Below are 19896 nucleotides of genomic sequence, written 5' to 3' on the forward strand. Positions count from 1 at the left end.
TTGCACACTCTTGGCATTCTCTTGATGAGCTTCAAGAGGTAGTCACTGGAAATGGTCTTCCAACAATCTTGAAGGAGTACCCAGAGATGCTTAGCACTTGTTGACCCTTTTGCCTTCACTCTGCGGTCCAGCTCACCCCAAACCATCTTGATTGGGTTCAGGTCTGGTGATTGTGGAGGCCAGGTCATCTGGCGTAGCACCCCATCACTCTTCTTCTTGGTCAAATAGTCCTTACACAGCCTGGAGGTGTGTTTGGGGTCATTGTCCTGTTGAAAAATAAATGATGGTCCAACTAAACGCAAACCGGATGGAATAACATGCCGCTGCAAGATGCTGTGGTAGCCATGCTGGTTCAGTATGCCTTCAATTTTGAATAAATCCCCAAGAGTGTCACCAGCAAAGCACCACCACACCATCACACCTCCTCCTCCATGCTTCACGATGGGAACCAGGCATGTAGAGTCCATCCGTTCACCTTTTCTGCGTCGCACAAAGACACGGTGGTTGGAACCAAAGATCTCAAATTTGGACTCATCAGACCAAAGCACAGATTTCCACTGGTCTAATGTCCATTCCTTGTGCTCTTTAGCCCAAACAAGTCTCTTCTGCTTGTTGCCTGTCCTTAGTAGTGGTTTCCTAGCAGCTATTTTACCATGAAGGCCTGCTGCACAAAGTCTCCTCTTAACAGTTGTTGTAGAGATGTGTCTGCTGCTAGAACTCTGTGTGGCATTGACCTGGTCTCTAATCTGAGCTGCTGTTAACCTGCGATTTCTGAGGCTGGTGACTCGGATATACTTATCCTCAGAAGCAGAGGTGACTCTTGGTCTTCCTTTCCTGGGGTGGTCCTCATGTGAGCCAGTTTCTTTGTAGTGCTTTATGGTTTTTGCAACTGTACTTGGGGACACTTTCAAAGTTTGCCCAATTTTTCGGACTGACTGACCTTCATTTCTTAAAGTAATGATGGCCACTCGTTTTTCTTTACTTAGCTGCTTTTTTCTTGACATAATACAAATTCTAACAATCTATTCAGTAGGACTATCAGCTGTGTATCCACCTGACTTTTGCACAATACAACTGATGGTCCCAACCCCATTTATAAGGCAAGAAATCCCACTTATTAAACCTGACAGGGCACACCTGTGAAGTGAAAACCATTTCCGGTGACTACCTATTGAAGCCAAGAGTGTGCAAAGCAGTCATCAAAGCAAAAGGTGGCTACTTTGAAGAACCTAGAATATAAGACATATTTTCAGTTGTTTCACACTTTTTTGTTAAGTATATAATTCCACATGTGTTAATTCATAGTTTTGATGCCTTCAGTGTGAATGTACAATTTTCAAAGTCATGAAAATACAGAAAAATCTTTAAATGAGAAGGTGTGTCCAAACTTTTGGTCTGTACTGTACCTGTTATTACATCTATGCCCCTTATCTTTTCTCCTGTATCAACATCTATATATATGTCTGAGTGATGTGGTATATTATTTAATTATTTGCATTTCTTCAAATGACGAAGTGTTATTCCATATCATTCAGGGCCTATATGTGAGATTTGTAATAATTTTTATTGATTCAATAATAATAACCAATTGAACTTTTTTTTTTCCTAGATATGGTGCTTCTATAACACTCAGCTCTATATCTATTACTGCCCTGCAATATGTTTTCTTTTGTGGATCTCTACATATATGATGTCTTTATGGTCTCATTGATAGATTCATCCTTATTCCGTGTTGTGGTGTCACTGATTGTTTCTATTCCTATTTAAACAAGTAATAACTTGGACCCTTCTTACCTTGCCCTCTTAATCTCTGGCTCGTTCCTGGCCTTGCGCACCATGCTGGCACGCATAGGTATTTAGGTGGGAGTTCCCTCCCCACTTTTTTGCACATTCTATTCCCCGTCTCCAGGCGGTTGCGTTCCAGCTTGGAGCGCACTGCTATGAATTGCGATCCTTTGACCCCGCCCCCGTAACGCGTCATTTCCGGACGTTCCCTCTGTGATGTGCACTTTGCCCATATGCACGCTGACTGTGCGGGGAGTTGTCTCACTCCCCCGGACTCTACTTCTGGTTGCTGTGCTTTGGCGGTGCGTTCCACTGTGGCACGCACGCCACTCTCCATGCATGCCACTTTCTATGAGAAGGTATATCCTTTTTAATGGGCTGCAGCTTAACTCTATTAGGCCCTTGTGGGGAGCATATAATTGTGGATCTGGGAATATCACTGGAGCCTATATACATCTTATAGTGGGGTTATTTTTTGATGGTATTAATTCCATCTGGTCCAGTCCATGTTTTCATTGACTCTCTTGTCTAACTAATTGGGACGTGTGATTTTTGGTGTATATCTTCTCAATTCCTGGGACACTGATTCTATACCCCTGAGAAAGCCATAATCATATGGCGTAACGCGTAGGTCTTGTATTATTGACATCTCCTTCTTTTTATCTGTGCATATATATTGTTGGTACTTTTAGATTTATTCCCTATTCTGGTACCACTCTTCTCCCTGGGATATACTCTATGTATTGGATATTCTCCTTGTGAGAACTGTGTATGAATTACTAGATACAGAGTGGGTCTGGAAGTCATTTGCAAATCATGTTCTTTTATTGATTGTTTTATTTAAATCATGTTATTATACTTATATTAGGTGGATTTAAATTATGTACCACAATTATTGACTACTCTGCACAGATCAATTATTCACTATTTCAGATTATATTACATCGATATGCTATTTTCTGTAAGGGGATTTTTCTTGTTTATTTGTCCTTCTTTGTCTCATATGTTTTTTAATCATGTTTTTTAATGGTGGTGTCTAATGTCCTGAGAACAATAATAAATTTTGTATGAATTTTTCACGATATTGCATATCTATTGAATTATTCGGTGTGTTTGGTGCCTTTTATGTCCCATGTCCTCTTTTTTCGCTTGCCCATATGGGGACTTTGGCACAAACATGCAGTTAGATAAATTGTGGTGCTAGGTCAGACACTTTTCTTTCTACGGGTGCTGTATGCTGCCTTTGACGCTCCCCCTAGGACCGTGGGGTACTCGCCACCGGGTCAGTCGGTTCCTTGGGATAGTCACGGGGGCGTGACCCGGTCCGGGGCCCTGGGCGGTCAATAAAAAGGACAGTTTATTTAGAGGAAAAGTTTTGTGACGCCATCAATGGTATGCGGCTAAAGGTGTCCGCCGCTGCTGAAAGAGACCGCTGGGGCCTTTGGTCACGCAGCTGGGATGGATTTGCTCCCCACGGGTAGAGCTGGGCCCCAGGGCTACCGGTATGGTTTATGTAGGGGATTGTCGATGTTGGGGTGCAGGACTGAGGGTGCAGATAATGACCAGACGACACAGGAATGGTGGTTTCCTCTACCTTTACTTGATGTTTGATGGTGCAGACCGGGGCACTGGTAACAGAAGATAATGGAGATCCGCGCAGCCTAGAAGCAATTTGGGATCCACCTCGCCAGGTGGGGTTGTAGGCCTTCCTTCTGCGCTGTCCTCTTTGGCCCTGCTGCCTAAAGCTATGCTGCGGCCCTCTTTCCTGAGTGATCGTTAAATCCTAGCCCGTATGGCAGGCAGCTCGAGCCTTTTACAGGTGTCGCTCCTTTGTGGCGGCTCTGGGCTCTAGTATGCTGCTGAGCAGTCGGGTGTTTGGTGGGGCCAGGAGACCTGCAGTCTCCTGCCCTCCAGATTTAGCTGCCGGGACTTCAGTACCCGAGCAACCACCTACTCTGGTGTCCGGTTTCTGGCGCTTTTCTCTGGGGCGATCTTGGTCACAGCTCCCCTCCCAGGTTCTCCCTCGTCTTTCACTCACTCTCCTCTGTCCCCAACTGACTCTCCTCCATCTCCAACTGACTCTCCTAACCCCTGCCTCTGGCCCCAATTTAAAGGGGAAGCTCCCCTGAAACTGGGTTAGAGCTCCCCCTTCTGGTCTGGAGCCAGGAAAAGTGTTGGATGCTGGTGTTACCTGATAAGGGGACCCCTCCTTGCTTACAGGCATGGCATCACCCCCTGTGAGGGAGGCAATGCCAATGTGGCAACCGGACTCCTGGGGTGCCACATTCCCCCCTAGTTAAATTCAGTACTCCCGGACTGAGGATACCTTTAGAGTTAAATAATTAACAACAATAACGATTTATATTATCAAAAATTTACTAAGTCTCAAAAAGGCAAAAATTACAGAACAAAAAAAAACAAACAAAAATTGGGAGCAGTCATTGCGCCGTTTATTCTTCACGCCGCTATCCGGGAATTGTCTTTTTCCGGGTACCTGAAGGTTGGTTGGTGGTAACAGCCTTAACCCACTTCGTGTATCGTTCCTGGGTGTGGCTTCAGGGCACTCTGTCGGTGGGCCTGGTTTTCGGCCACACCTGCGTTTTATTTTCAAGGCTAACAATTAACTTTACTCAATATTGTTCTGACCACATCTAGTCCTGTGGTCCATTTGTCCATAAATATAATAACTATATGCACTCATGATTGCTTAAAAGTTCTTACAGGAAGTCTCTGTAGGCTCTCATGGTTAACGGTTGCAATTTTATACTATACACTATCATCTTATTACACCTTAGTCCCTATAACGGGCAGGGAGCTGACCTCTGGTACTACAGGTTGATCTACGCAGTACAGTTATTGCTAATGCCCTACCCGGGTCTCTAGTGTCTACCGCTGGTGTGGTGGGTGCACTATTCACTATGCTACTTGTGGACCTACGTAGTACTGGTATACCAGATTGCCTTCTGCGAACTCCTGAACTCACCATGGGACTGACAGATTCACCGCTAGCAGGGGGTATATTCACTCGTTCCACTGTGGTTGTGGCATCTGTTGCTGGGGTCGTCTGGTCTCCCAGCTGTTCTAGAGTCTCTGTGGCTTCTGGTAAGGCTACTTGGTGAAAGGTCAGGACAGGTACCATGATTGCTTGGTTCACCTGCGTCCAAGACCGGGGAAATTCTCCAAGGATGGTTTGGACCGTCTCTTCCACCTTTTCTGTGTGCTGGGGGTTGTTTTGGTCTTCCTCTTGGTGTCTCAATTGATCAGGGCATATCTTTAGGTGGTCTCATGAGACTGCCACCGAGGTCTCTCCTCCATCTTTAATAATGAGGCATATCTTGGTGTTGTCAAAATTTGGAGGTAAGACGGTGTATGGCTCAACCTCCCACTGATCGTCTTATTTCTGAACTCGTCTCTTCCTTTTGAGTACCTGTTCTCCAGGTGACAAGGGAACTGCAGGTGCATGCTGATTATAAGTTCTTTTCTGCCTCTGTCTCGCCTGGGACAAACTTCTCTCTACACAATTTTTGCACCTTGCAGTATTGTTGCTGCCGCTCCATATCCTAATCTGCATCTGGTGATGTCGTCTCCGGTGTTAAAACTCCCATGTCTAAGTCAATGGGTCACTTGCCAGGTCTTGCCCTCATCAGGTAGGTGGGTGTACAGATGGTGGAGTTCACCAGGATGTGGTTATATAGGTCTACCAAATCCGGTAACTTCTCTGGCCACAGGCTACGCTCTTCAAGGGGCAGCATCTTCAACAGGTCTATTACTACCTGGTTAATTTTCTCGCATAACCCGTTGGTCTAGGGATGATACGGCATCGTCCTTATTTTCTTGCAGCCATACAAGTTACAGAACTCCTGAAACACTTCTGATTCAAAGGCTGTGCCTTGGTCGGTAAGCACTCGTTCAGGGTAACCGTGCGGGCACAAAAGTGTTGTTGAAACGCTTTGGCTGCCATCTTAGCCGTCTGATCCTTCACTGGCACTACTACCAGGAACCGGGAGTAGTGGTCTACTATGGTGAGGGCGTAGAGATAGCCTGACCGTCTTGTGGCTAGCTTCACGTGATCCAAGGTTACCAGCTCAAGTGGTTGTTTAGTGACTATGGGCTGCAGGGGATCACTCTGGCTATCACGGTTTTTCCGCCTCAGGTTGCATGGACCACATTCTTGACACCATCTCTCGATTGCTTTCCTCATGCTAACCAAGTAGAATCGCTCACGTAGCAGGACTTCCAACTTCTTCCACCTGAAGTGTCCTGCTCCATCGTGGTATGCATCTAAGACAATTGGCGCATCCCGCTTCGAGACTACCACCTGCCAGACCAGTTCGTGTGTCCGGGAGTTGATGCTTCTCCGACACAGCTTTCCCTCGTAGATGAACAGCTTGCCCTTCTCCTTCCACAACTGTTGGGTCTCCTGTGGAGCATCTGGACCAGGGTGCGAGTCAGCTTGTGTCAGCAACTCCTTTACTAGGCGGACAGCCGGGTCGCTATCCTGCATCTCTGCCCAACCATGGTGGGGCAATGGGTTAAATGTGGCCTCTCTGTTGGCGAGCGCTTGTCCCTCACACAGTCGGAGCACTGGGTCCCCCCATGACGATGGAAAGCTGCCGGTAGCTCTATCTCCTCCAGCTCTTCCGGGTGTTCTCCCCGATCTGGCAAGTCGGGCATCCTGGACAGCGCATCAGCATTAGCGTTTTTATGCCCCACCCGATACTTGATGGTAAACTCGTAGTTGGACAGCCGGGCCATCCATCGCTGCTCCAGCGCACCTAGCTTCGCCGTTTCAAGGTGGGTCAGCGAATTATTGTCTGTGAAAATGGTAAACTTCACTGAAGCCAGGTAGTGTTTGAAGCGCTCCGTTACAGCCCAGACTATGGCTAGAAACTCCAACTTAAAGGAACTATAGTTGTCGGGGTTCCTTTCTGTGGGACGGAGCTTCCTGCTGGCGTAGGTAATCACTCTCTCTGCCTTGCTGTACCTGGGACAGCACCGCTCCCAATCCCACGCTGCTGGCATCCGTATAGAGCATAAAGGGTTGGCTATAGTCGGGGTAGGCCAGGACTTCATGTCCTGTAAGAGCCACCTTCAGCCAAGTGAAGGATTCTTCTTCTTTTTTACCCCACTCGAACGGAGGATTCAGGTTCTTGGCCTTCTTGGACTGGCCCTCTAAGAGGTCCTGCATGGGTGCTGGTATCTTGGTGAAACCCTTGATGAATCTCTTGTAGCAGCCTACCAGCCCAAGGAACTGCCGCACTTCCTTGATAGTGGAGGGTCTTGGCCAGTCCTTGATCACGGTGACTTTTTCAGGCGCTTACCACATGGCCTAGGTACTGCATCTTGGGCTTCAACAGGTGGCACTTGGATGGCTTTACTTTCAGGCCAAAACCGGATAAGGCCTCGAACACCTCGGCCAGGTGCTCCAGGTGGTCTTCGTACATCTTTGAGTAGACGATTACGTCGTCCAGGTACAGAAGAATGGTTTCGAAGTTTTTGTGTCCTAGGCAACACTCCTTTAACCGCTGGAATATTCCCGGGGCATTGCAGAGCCCGAATGACATGCAGTTGAGCTCCCAGAGGCCCATTGGTGTCGTAAACACGGTCTTCTCTCTGTCTGCCTCTGCCATGGGAACCTGCCAATACCCACTGGTGAGTAATGATTCCTCAATTCTGGGTAATGGGTAGGCGTCCTTATGTGTAATGCGATTAATCTGCTTATAATCAACGAACATCCTCATTGTACCATCTTTCTTTCTAACGAGGACTAATGGAGCTGTCCAGGGACTACAACTATCTCTGATCACCCCAGCCTCCTTCACCTCCTGTAACATTCCCTTGGCAAATTGATAGTGAGCTGGGGGTACAGGCCAGTACCTTTCTTTAATGGGCGGATGATCTCCTGTGGGGATATGATGTTGGACCCCTTTTACCTGCCCAAAGCCTAGTGGGTGTTTGCTAAAGACTCGCTCATATTCTTGGACCACCCGGTACACCCCATGCTTTTGGTGCAAAGGGGTGGAGTCAGGGCCTATTTGTAGCTTCTGTCACCAATCCTCCATCTGCCCCTTGGAGCCATTGTCCTCCGCCTGTTCGGATGGAGGCAAGGGTTCCACTGCCTTTATTGCGTTGTTGCTGACAGTGAACAGCTTAGCAAGGGTGGCATACCGGGGTAAATAGACCTCTTTCTCCCCACAATTCAGGATGTGTATTGGTACTCTCCCCTTGCGGACATCAACTACCCCCCTGGGTGTTAAGATGGTGGGCCTGCTATCAGAGTACATGAGTTCTACCATTAGCATTTCACTCCTAGGGGGTATTGCAATGGGGAATGGATCACTCACTCTGACACTGCCGACTTCTCCACCAGACAGCTCTACCTGTTGCCTCTGCATCAGGGCTTTGATCTCCTTCTGCAGAACTCGCTGCTGACTAGAACTGGCAATCTCTGCGACCGGTTGCAACAAAACAATATTTTCCCCAAGACAATTCCCTATCACATTGGTGCTTAAGGTTATCATAGGATGGCTACAATAATCAACCCTTGTGATGGCAGTTCTACTCGGCCAACCTTTATGGTCACCTCTTTAAACTCCATTTAAGGCAAGGGCTGACCATTGCTGGCAAAGATGTTAAAGTGCTCATTTGGACTGCGGGTAATGTCTGAATCAGCCCAGTACCATTTAAAAAGGATATATGGCATGATTGTCACCTGGGAACCGGTGTCCAGTAACACGTTCACCGGGATGCCATCAAGCAAGAAAGGCAGGATCGGTCGTCCTACAACGTACTTGTCTCGCCAGCTTTGTGGGCCTGGTCGTCTTACTCCTGGGGGTTGACCCTCTGCCCCAGGGGTTGCTCGTTTAAATCACAGAAGCTTGCGATGTGCCCCGCCTTTTGACAGCGGCAGCGGATGGGTTGTCCATTCTGGTTGTAGCGATCGCTGTCTCTCCCTCTGGTCGGTGGAATTCTTCTCTGCCGTCGCCACGGGACATCATCTGGACTGGAAACTAGTTGGATCCTTTCCTTTGGAGACACTTGCATGACCTGCACGGTTTTGGTTAGTGTAGCCACACTTTTGGTCAGCTCCTGGACCTGAAGGCGTAGGTCTGCAGAGGGGTCATTATCTAGGGTCTGCGCGTCAGCCTCCACAGGTGCCAGGGAAAAGGACGCAGCCTCCTGGTGGTATGTGATAGCTGGGCGCCGGAGGGGTGCAGTGCCACTTGGGGTTGATTCTCGCAGCACCCGGATGGCCCGGTCTTTAAATTGTGCAAAGTCTAAATCAGGGTTTTGCAGAGCCATAATGCGCAGCTGTGTCCGGTGAGCGTTAGACAGGAGCCCCTCAATAAACTGTTCGGTTAGCAATCTGTCCTCGTCTCGCACACTGTCGGGGTCTACCTGTTTAATGGCCCACAGCGCCTCCTGCAGGTTTAGAGCATAGTCCCATACACTGTCCTGCTCCCTTTATTTGCACCCGTAGAACTTTATTTTAATCTCCGCTGCTGTGCGGGTGTCAAAGGTATCCTTCAACCTGGCCAGAATTTGCTTAACAGTTCTTTTGTCCCTGCCCAGCGGACTCTCCCCCTGGGCCTTGGGGCACTCAGAACCGGGCTTCAGTGTAATGATGGGGGTAGCAGTGGCAACCCGGTCTGTGGCTCAGGGTGGTCAGACCAGTGGTAGTCTACTATGTGCTTTGCAATGTCCGACTACGCCACCCGTGGATTGCGGCTATTATGAACCACCGTTGCAAAGCAGTCCCCGGAGGCTGATGGTGTGTGCAGCTGAGATAGTATAACTCCCCACGGGAAGAGTGTAGCCTCAGGGCAGTGTAGTAGATGGTGGGGGTGATGGTGCAGGGAGTCCCAGTACCGTTAGTGCTGGCGAAGTAAGAAGCACAAAGACAACGTGTTGCAGTCCAGGGTCTTTTACTCACATTTCGTATACTCCAAGCCATTTCTGTACAGGTAGTGACTGCCCAAGCCATGCTGCGTCCACCAGGTGAGGGGCTCGGTCAACCCCCAGGCAATTCAGGAGCATGGCACAGGACTCCCTTCTATCCTTCCTCTGGCTAGTGCCCCACCAGTGACCAAGCTTTTGTCCAGCTGCCGCGGATCTATGCGGGTAAACGTGGGCCCCGTTTCCCGCTATCCTATATGGTGCCTTCCTAGCAAGGTTTAGCAGGGGGTCGCACCAAGTGATGATCACGCCCTCCGGTTTTTGGCTGAGGGATAATTTACCTCCACCAATTTGGGATCCGGTACCCTTTTCTTGCCTGACCCGTCACCCGTAATTTCCTGGGTCCTTAGGGTCCCTTCTGCCTTCTTGTTTCTGAGCCCTTCTGTTTCTCTGTCACTCCTCCTCCTTTCCTGTTCCTTCTTCTCCTCCTTCCCTCGGCCTCTTCTCCAGGCCTACTTCTCCTTCTCCTCCCAGGCTCCGGCCTTCACCCTAGGCCTGCCTTTGAGCAGAGCTCCTACAGAGCCTCCGCTCCCTGTCTTCTCCTCTCACTGACTGTCTGACTGAACTGAACCCTGATCTAAGATGGTTCCCACCTTTTATACCTCCCCTCTGAGTATGAGCTCAGGTGACCAGCACCCAATGAGCTCCTACCTATGCTCAGAAACCATTCCCTTCTGCTCCTACATCACTGGGTTTTTCTCCCCCCTCCCCACTCCAGCCAGGGACATGGTCTGTCGTGCCTGCATTACTGTATAAATGGGAGCACCGTTGAGCTGTCCCCCGGAAATGGGGTGTGTGTGATGCATGCAGCTAACTGAGCCCTGGTCCATACTCCATCCTTACCTGGGAGTGGAATATCACACCTCTGGCAGAGGTGCAATACCCCTGTAGCGGCCGAACCCTCGGGGTGCTACACAGCCAGGACTTCACATCCCTCTGTGCTGCACCGATTAACTGGCCTATAAGGATGCTGACTTTTTGCTTCTCAGACAGGCGGTACACTTCGAACAAACTATGCAGTCTCTCTTCAAATTCGCTCAGGGTGTGCGACTCCCCTGAGTACTGAAGCAACCACGCTGCCCCTGGGATATACGGCATGGATAAAGACATTACAGTTGCTGCGGCCGCGCCCGCAGCTGAACCCTCTTCTATGTTGGACATCTTCCTCCCCCCTTAGTGAACCTCAGCCAGGTCCTGGGTTTCTTTTGGCGTACCAGTCTGCTGCTCTGCAGGCGAGAGGGATCGCTTACCCAGTGGTTCCGAATCGGGGCCTCCTGTTTCCCCCCGGCTGACATCAAATGACGGTATTATACAGTTCAACAAAGTCTATGACACACAGTACCCGGTTATACCGGGCTACGACAATCCTGTTCGTGATGCCAAAAATGACGCGCCCCCTAGGACCGTGGGGTACTCGCCACCAGGTAGGTCGGTTCCTTGGGATAGTCATGGGGGCGATCTTTGTCACATCTCCCCTCCCCAGGTTTTCCCTCGTCTTTCACTCACTCTCCTCTGTCCCCAACTGACTCTCTTCCGTCTCCAACTGACTCTCCTAACCCCCGCCTCCGGGCCACAATTTAAAGGAGAAGCTCCCCTGAAACCGGGTTAGAGCTCCCACTTCTGGTCTGGAGCCAGGAAAAGTGTTGGATGCTGGTGTTACCTGATAAGAGGACCCCTCCTTGCTTCCAGGCATGGCATCACGCCATGTGAGGGAGGCAATGCCAATGTGGCAAACGGACTCCTGGGGTGCCACACCCTCATCATTGTCCCTTGCTCATGCTTTGATCAGCACGAGCAAGGGACAATGTTGGGAGTAGTCGTCTGCTCCCGCAGTGTCCATGTGTAAAAATAAGAATAAAATAATAAAATCCTTAAACTCACCTGTCCGGAGATGTCCCTTACTGTAATCCTCTGACCGCTGATGCCAAGGAGCCAGGGAGAATGACTCGCTCCAGTGAGCGGGGCCCTGCACTGAGCGGAGCTCACTGAGTGACAGGTGTGGTAGATAGCTCACTCGGCTGCACCGGGAGGTAGACATAAGTACGCCGTCTCTTTAAATCTTTGGTTGATTTATTATAATGCTGCATAAACCAACCTTTAGTCCATAAAAATAAACACAGCCCGCTGGGCAAAACAGGAAAACAAAGCTAATATGGTAACAAATAGAAACCAGTCCTTGGAGTAGCAGGGATTCGCCTGCTGAGAGTTCAGCAACTCCACATGGTTCAAATACAAGCTCCCTTCTGGAGCTAACTTCTCCAGACATTGAACTCTGAATGCCTCAGCTGGCCGAGTATTTAAACTCCCCCCAGACCACACCCTGAGGCGGGAAGATATGGTTAATGGCCTCCCACCCTTCACAATAGTCATTCACAAAAAACACTACCTTTTACTATAGAGTTAACCCCTCTCAACAAATAACATGCTGGAGGAAACTTAATGGTTTTAGTTCACTGACTCCAACAGCCTCAGCGACTTGATGTATATGCTATGTGTGGCTGAGGGCGAATAGGGTATATGTGGTATGTGTGTGGCAGGAGTATCCTCTATGAATTTATTGTTTGGGAACAGCTTTATTGTAAATGTATGCTATATGTACTGTATGCAATGTGTGGGGAGGATGAATACTTTATAATCCATAAAGAGATCATATATGGTCAGAAGGGGGCTTTCCTGTAAATACTATGTATAGGGTGAGGGCTGCACTTTTATTACATAATTTTTGTGGGGTAGAGGTCTCAGTTAGACATCTGTTATTTAAAGCCATGTTCCATCCATGCTTTTTATGGACAGACTAGGTACCCTACTTAGACTATAGGGCCATCCACATATCTGTATCAAACACCGATAAAAATCTGATCCTGCACTCTGATGCAAATCTTTTTAATTAATTTATTTATTTTTATGTACCCGAACAAAACAGATGTCTGAATGAAACGTAAGAGTCTGTTCAAATGTAGTAGAATTTCCATAACAAATCAGCAAGAATCCAAAAGAAAATCCACAACAAAAAATCTGCATCAAATTGTGTGATTTTTGTTGCAGATCTTTGGTAATTCACTGTGGAAGACAGCAGTGTGTAAAATAAAAATAAAAACGTTAATACTGCTCTCCCCTGGCGGAGTTGTGTCTCTTTGTGGCATGAAACTAAAAAGTAATTAGATACTTACAGGACCCCTTTAGCTTCTCAGAACCGCTACCGATGTGCCCCACTGGTGTTCTCACTTCCTATTATGGCCTGAAGATCACGTGACCGCTGCAGTCAATCAGTAGACACATCAGTGATAAAATCGGCAACTGTACTTCCATGCATTCACTGATATCTGTAGACCTTCAGGACTTGCTGGGAGTTGTAGTTTCCCTAAACACAAACTGCAGTGCTATTATGATGCAGTGCTGGTTTAGTTACAGGTCCTGCAGCCTCACTTGCTTTTGCTTCTCCCTATAACAGCTGTTTACCCCCTCAGATACCACAGTCAATCTTAATGTAATATAGATACAATGCGAATGCACATGTATAAAAAATAGTTGTGGATTCACAATCTTTTTTGGATCCTCCCCTTTACAACAATAAATGTATTAAAAGTAAATCTATTCATTATTTGTACCCCAAAATGGTGCTATCATTCTATCACATCAAGATGATGTGCAGATTCTGCCATTATGCTCACAAAATCAACAGTAGAAAAAGGATGGTAATAAACAGCTGCACTCCTGCTGTAACTGCCCAAATCAGGGAAAATGTTCATGTGGGCAGACCCTCATTTAGACATGATCACCAGCCTCAGCAGGACTGGCGTCACTATGCAGGTAGCATGAGACCAAATAAAAGGCTCTGGTCTGTCCCTTAAAACATCCTCTTTTGGGCAAGCCAGTGGTACTGTATGGTATATCCAGTGCCCGTGCATTTATATGAACATGCACAATATACTGCATCCATGGATAAGTTCCTTTGTGGAATAAAAACAAAAGAAAATAGGACAGGTGAGTCCTGCTGTCCATGGCTCGGGCAGCATGAATCAGACTAGCTGTTTCATTACAGATATCTATGTTTTATGGCTCATTCAGACATCCGATTTTTTTCACACATAGGAAAAACAAATCAATTATTTTGATCAGAGTTTGATCCCAATGTCAACCAATCTTCTTGTACCTGGAGAAATTAAAAAAAAAGAAATTCTCCCTCTTCTCCATTCTGTGAGCCTTTGAAAACTGGAAAGCACTCGGGTGTCAACAGAGTGCGGTCCAATTTTTTTCATGGACCCTCTGACTTGCATTTCTGATTTTGATCTGACCCTCGGATCAAAATTGGACATGTCTCTGCGATTTTCTGCAGACTTCTCGGTCCAAGTAAAATGTTGGAAATTTGAATGGCCCTGTAGACTATCACAGATACGAATGCTATCCATGAAAATCAGGCATAGCACTTGTACACAAAAATCAGACATCTGAATGACCCCTTACTGCAAACTGCTGCGGTCTTTCAGAAGAATCACACTTTGACGAGGGTAAAGGAGGCTGAGATGATTAGTAACCGAGGCTGGCCCTACTGACTTCTCCCTGCTTACCCTGCTGGACCAACACAAATTGATTCATCAACTAGTTTTCGCCCAATTTCTATTCTATTCTAACATTGCAAAAATGTTTGTGCCTTTGCCGTTTTCTACACCAGTCCCGGCTAAGTCTGCCAACTTTTCAAAAAGACCTTCATGGGAAGGGTGCATGACCAAGAAATCCAGCATGATTCATGCCACAAAGTGGTGTAATACACAGAAATGTAAGCCATTTCTTGTAGTGGCGGATGTAAGATAAAAAATGCGCCAAGTTCATTAAGAGGCACACGCTGCTTTAAACGCTGTATGGTGCCTCAATGTGCATGACGCTTTTGAGTATGAACAGGTACAATTTATATGTAAATTAACAGTAGGGTGGGCCCTGTGGGATCAATTCTTCTTGTGAGCCCTCGGCACCCCAGGCTGACACTGTGTACCGATGAGGTTCCTGCTAGTCATATTGCAATGTGGAGGATAAGGTTGGAGTCCGCTGTAAGTCACCATTAGTGCTGTAAAGTGGAAAAAAAAGGCTTACCAAACTATCTAGAATAAAGAGAATTAATTATATTGAAGAGCGCAACATAAATGCAACAGCATTGCTGCAGGTAGGGCGCTAATGTTTTTGTTATTTTTGCATAGTGCATGTTTGAGAAAGGTCTGATTGACCAAAAAGTCACATATTTGCACAATACTGGACTGCACACAATAAAATCAAGATTTCCTTTGATTTTGGAGTGCCGGATTCTTTTCTATATTCACTACTGGATTGGACCCTATTCAAGCCCCTGCCAGACTGTGGAGTGCCGTACTTACCTATCGTATATCTTATGTGATGTATATATACCAGTCCCAGCGTCTCCTATGTGCTGTATATACACCAGTCCCAGAGTCTCCTATGTGCTGTATATACACCAGTCCCAGCGTCTCCTATGTGCTGTATATACACCAGTCCCAGCGTCTCCTATATGCTGTATATACACAAGTCCCAGAGTCTCCTATGTGCTGTATATACACCAGTCCCAGCGTCTCCTATGTGCTGTATATGTAGAGGACATATTGATACTCATGCTAGAGCAACTCCATTTTGTCTACTCGCTTTAAAATCATGTTATTATCACTCCTTGCATAACATATATTCTTTCTTTCTCTTCCCATAGAACTTATCTCACACTAACCTTTTCTCAAGAGAACATTTTGTCGGACACTCTGTTATCTAACTTCTTGTTTAGGCCAAGTTTGACCTTGTAAAATTTCCATAGTGCTTCAAACTAACAATGATAATATGACCATATATGTGTTTCCGTAATAATTATACCAACATCAGTTAGCCTATAGTATTGTAGTATGGCTGTAGAGTTGATTGGCTATTTGATATACTCAAAACAATATAAAATGCTAAGCAAAATAAACGGGAGCAGAGATTCTTTGAATCCTCCCAATACAGAACATTATTTCCGCTTGGTTTTCTGTGGATTGCAATCAACATAATAATTTAATAATTTGACACTCACTTGGTCAACCGTGAAGGGTTATTGCCCTCCCTTAACATATATACTCCAGTCCCAGCGTCTCCTATGTGCTGTATTTATACCAGTTCCAGCGTCTCCTATGTGCTGTATATACACCAGTCCCAGTGCCTCCTATGTGCTGTATATACACCAGTCCCAGCGTCTACTATGCGCTGTATATACACCAGTCCCAGCGTCTCCTATGTGCTGTATATACACCAGTCCCAGCGTCTCCTATGTGCTGTATTTATACCAGTCCCAGCGTCTCCTATGTGCTGTATATACACCAGCCCCAGTGTCTCCTATGTGCTGTATATACACCAGCCCCAGTGTCTATTATGTGCTGTATATACACCAGTCAGACAGATAGAGTGCCGTATATCAAGCACATAGGATACACCGAGATTGCTGTATATATATTGTTATGCACACGCCCGGACTGACTGGCGTGTGCGGGTGTTGTGGTTCCACTGGACCATGGACCGGAGAGTGCCTGGAGGGGCGTGACTAAGTATCTGGCCGATCCGACCAAGGTGGCACGACGGCATACGACGCCAGTGCACCAGGGAGAAACCGGGCAGAGGGACCAGGTGCTACTCCAGGTCAAACTCCGGACACGGGGGTTGACCCACGCTGGGATTACTGGAACAGGCAGGTTAGGCTGGCACAGACTGGTGGATGTAAGCAAACACGGCAGGTATGCAGATGGGTGGATACAGGCGAGTATGCAGGCAGGGAGGTACTGGCCGAAAGGACGGGCTGGAGCACAGAGAGGTTAAGACCCAGTACAGACTGGGTCACAGAACCGCAGATGCGGTAGACAACCACAGCAGAGAGGGAACGCCCGAAGCGGGCAAGAACAGAGCAGGACGGGGCTGCAGGAGCAGCGAGCACAAGCAGGGCAGGACAGGACTGCCGGAGCAGCGGGCAGAAGCAGGGCAGGGCGGAAACCGCAGAAGCAGTAAGCAAGATAAGAGCAGAGCAGAAACCGCAGGAGCGGCAAGCAAGGCAAGAGCAGAGTGAAAACCGCAAGAGCGGCAAGCTAAGCAGGAGCAGAGCGGACACCGCAGAGCGGTAAACAAGGCAGGAGCAGAGCAGAAACCGCAAGAGCGGCAAGCTAAGCAGGAGCAGAGCGGACACCGCAGAGCGGTAAACAAGGCAGGAGCAGAGCAGAAACCGCAAGAGCGGCAAGCTAAGCAGGAGCAGAGCGGACACCGCAGAGCGGTAAACAAGGCAGGAGCAGAGCAGAAACCGCAAGAGCGGCAAGCTAAGCAGGAGCAGAGCGGACACCGCAGAGCGGTAAACAAGGCAGGAGCAGAGCAGAAACCGCAAGAGCGGCAAGCTAAGCAGGAGCAGAGCGGACACCGCAGAGCGGTAAACAAGGCAGGAGCAGAGCAGAAACCGCAAGAGCGGCAAGCTAAGCAGGAGCAGAGCGGACACCGCAGAGCGGTAAACAAGGCAAGGGGATAGGACTCTGTTAACAAAGAACAGACGGAGAAGGAAAGGCAGAACCAGAAGCACGCACAGTACTTACATAGAAGTAGCGAGCGTACACTAAATTCACAACAGAGGTACAGAGACGACGAGAAGGAATTTAGGAGCGAGTTCAGACTCTGCAGAAAGACGCAGAAAACAGACATAGAGGGAAAAGGGAGACAAGGTTAAAGTAGAAACGAGGCACAGACAACAGGGAACAGAGGAACGGGAACAGAGACAGCAAGGCAGGAACACAAACAGGACTCTGTTCAGACGGGAACAGATACCGCAAGGCAGGAACACAAACAGGACTCTGTTCAGACGGGAACAGATACCGCAAGGCAGGGACACAAACAGGACACTGTTCAGACGGGAACAGATACCGCAAGGCTGAGACACAAACAGGACTCTGTTCAGACGGGAACAGATACCGAAAGGCAGAGACACAAACAGGACTCTGTTCAGACGGGAACAGATACCGCAAGGCAGGGACACAAACAGGACTCTGTTCAGACGGGAACAGATACCGCAAGGCAGAGACACAAACAGGACTCTGTTCAGACGGGAACAGATACCGAAAGGCAGAGACACAAACAGGACTCTGTTCAGACGGGAACAGATACCGCAAGGCACAGACAGGCAGATCTAGGAATACGGCCCCTAGAAGGCGAAAGAACAGGCAAGAAGCGTGTTCACAAGAACAGACCACAGTTCAGACACAGAACTGGAAAACAGGCAGGAAAACAGGATAGGACCTGGCATGTCAGAGACAAAAAGCCAACTGACAAGAAACAATGCTCAGGCGCCATCTTGAGGAAGAAGGTGGTATAAATACCCAAAGATGGACAGCAATAGGCTGAAGGTGCAACAGGGGCGTGTCCGCAGCAGGTACAAGAAACAGGAAGTTCAGCGGGCGTCGCCCTATGCAGCCAAAACAGACAAACAGACAGCAAGGAGGGAAGCCAGAGAGACATTCTGGACTGGAGATCAAGTGCGCGCTCTTGCACAGTGGGAGATGGACCACCATGCAAGGACGCCGCCAGGTATGTTACATATATTATATAGGATACACAGAGACTGCCGTATATACATTATATAGGAGACACTGAGACTGCTGTCTATACATCGCATAGGAGACACTTGGACTGGTGTACACCGACAAGGAAAAGGGTAACAATGTTTTGAACTTTTGACTTTCAGACTCCATATCTCACCATCCACTACTGCTTTGAGACTACCATCATTTTATAGACAATCATCTTGGCTATCTCATACATTAATTTGACTTGCAACTATTTAGCATATGATTAGTTATGCAGATTCTTGTCTAACTTCGTTGTTACTGGTTTACTCCTAGTGGTGGAAAAATCTTTTTCTTCCTGTATACTACAAGTTGCAACCTGTTCTCTTATTCCCTAATAGGTTAGTGTGTTACAAGGTTAATTTCCAAGAGAAAGGTCACTGGTTCGATTCGAGGAGCAGCTATGAAGAATCCCAACTAAAGAGAAACAGCATCATCCAGCTCATCTAGTGAGGTACTGGATTGGTCCCCACAGCCCCCAGACCTCAACCCAATTGAACACTTGTGGGTAGAGTTGAAGAAAAAAACTGTATACATACCCAAGTGAGTCGACCAGTATGCACCAACTTTGGGAATGTGTAGAAGAGACCTGGGATCAGTTTCTGTGGAGACATGTATCAATCTGATCGAGAGCATGCCCAGAACAATTCAGGCAGTGTTGAAAGCCAAATGTGGATACACAAATTACCAACAAAATAATAAAAATTAAAATAAAGATTTTTAGGAGGAAAATAGTAACAATACAGTGACATGACAAGAATCTGCATAACTAATCATATGCTAAATGGTTGCAAGTTAAATTTGTGTATGAAATAGCCAAGATGATTGTCTATAAAATGATGGTAATATCACATTCCATATGGAGTCTGAAAGTAAAAAGTTCAAAACATTGTTACCCTTTTGCTTGTCAGTGTACACCAATCCAAGTGTCTCCTATGCGTTGTATATACAGCAGTCTTGGTGTCTCCTACATAATGTACAGTATATATGGCAGTCTCTGTGTATCCTATATAATATATATACAGCAATCTCAGTGTATCCTATGTGATTTATATAAGGCACTCTCGGTGTCTCCTATATGATGTAAATACAGCAGTCTCGGTATCTCCTATGTAATGTATATGCAGCAGTCTCGGTGTATCCTATGTGATTTATATACGGCAGTCTCTGTGTCTCCTTTGTATACTGCAGATTTGCCACTCCTTTGAGTTCAATAAATGTTATGTGAGCGGTGATGAATTTTCCACTGAGGAGACATGCAGTCTGAGTTCGGAACAGTTTACTGCTGAGATTTTTTTTTGTATCATTTTTATTGCAAGTTTTTAATACAGTATGTGTAACATAATAAAATGAAGATATTTCTTTATCTAGTGTGCAGACTGGAATATTGTCATATTTACTTAACATATCAAAAATTATACAAAATAGAAAACAGATAACTTTGGGCTTTGGGGGGTGGGATTCCCATGTTTTCCTTTTTCTCTCTCGCTCTCTCTCCTTTCTGTGACTCTATTCATGTATTAATACAAAGTTGACC

Source organism: Phyllobates terribilis, unplaced genomic scaffold (assembly GCF_046119375.1).
Source record: "Phyllobates terribilis strain yellow unplaced genomic scaffold, ASM4611937v1 Scaffold_4__5_contigs__length_816908805, whole genome shotgun sequence".
NCBI lineage: Eukaryota > Metazoa > Chordata > Amphibia > Anura > Dendrobatidae > Phyllobates > Phyllobates terribilis.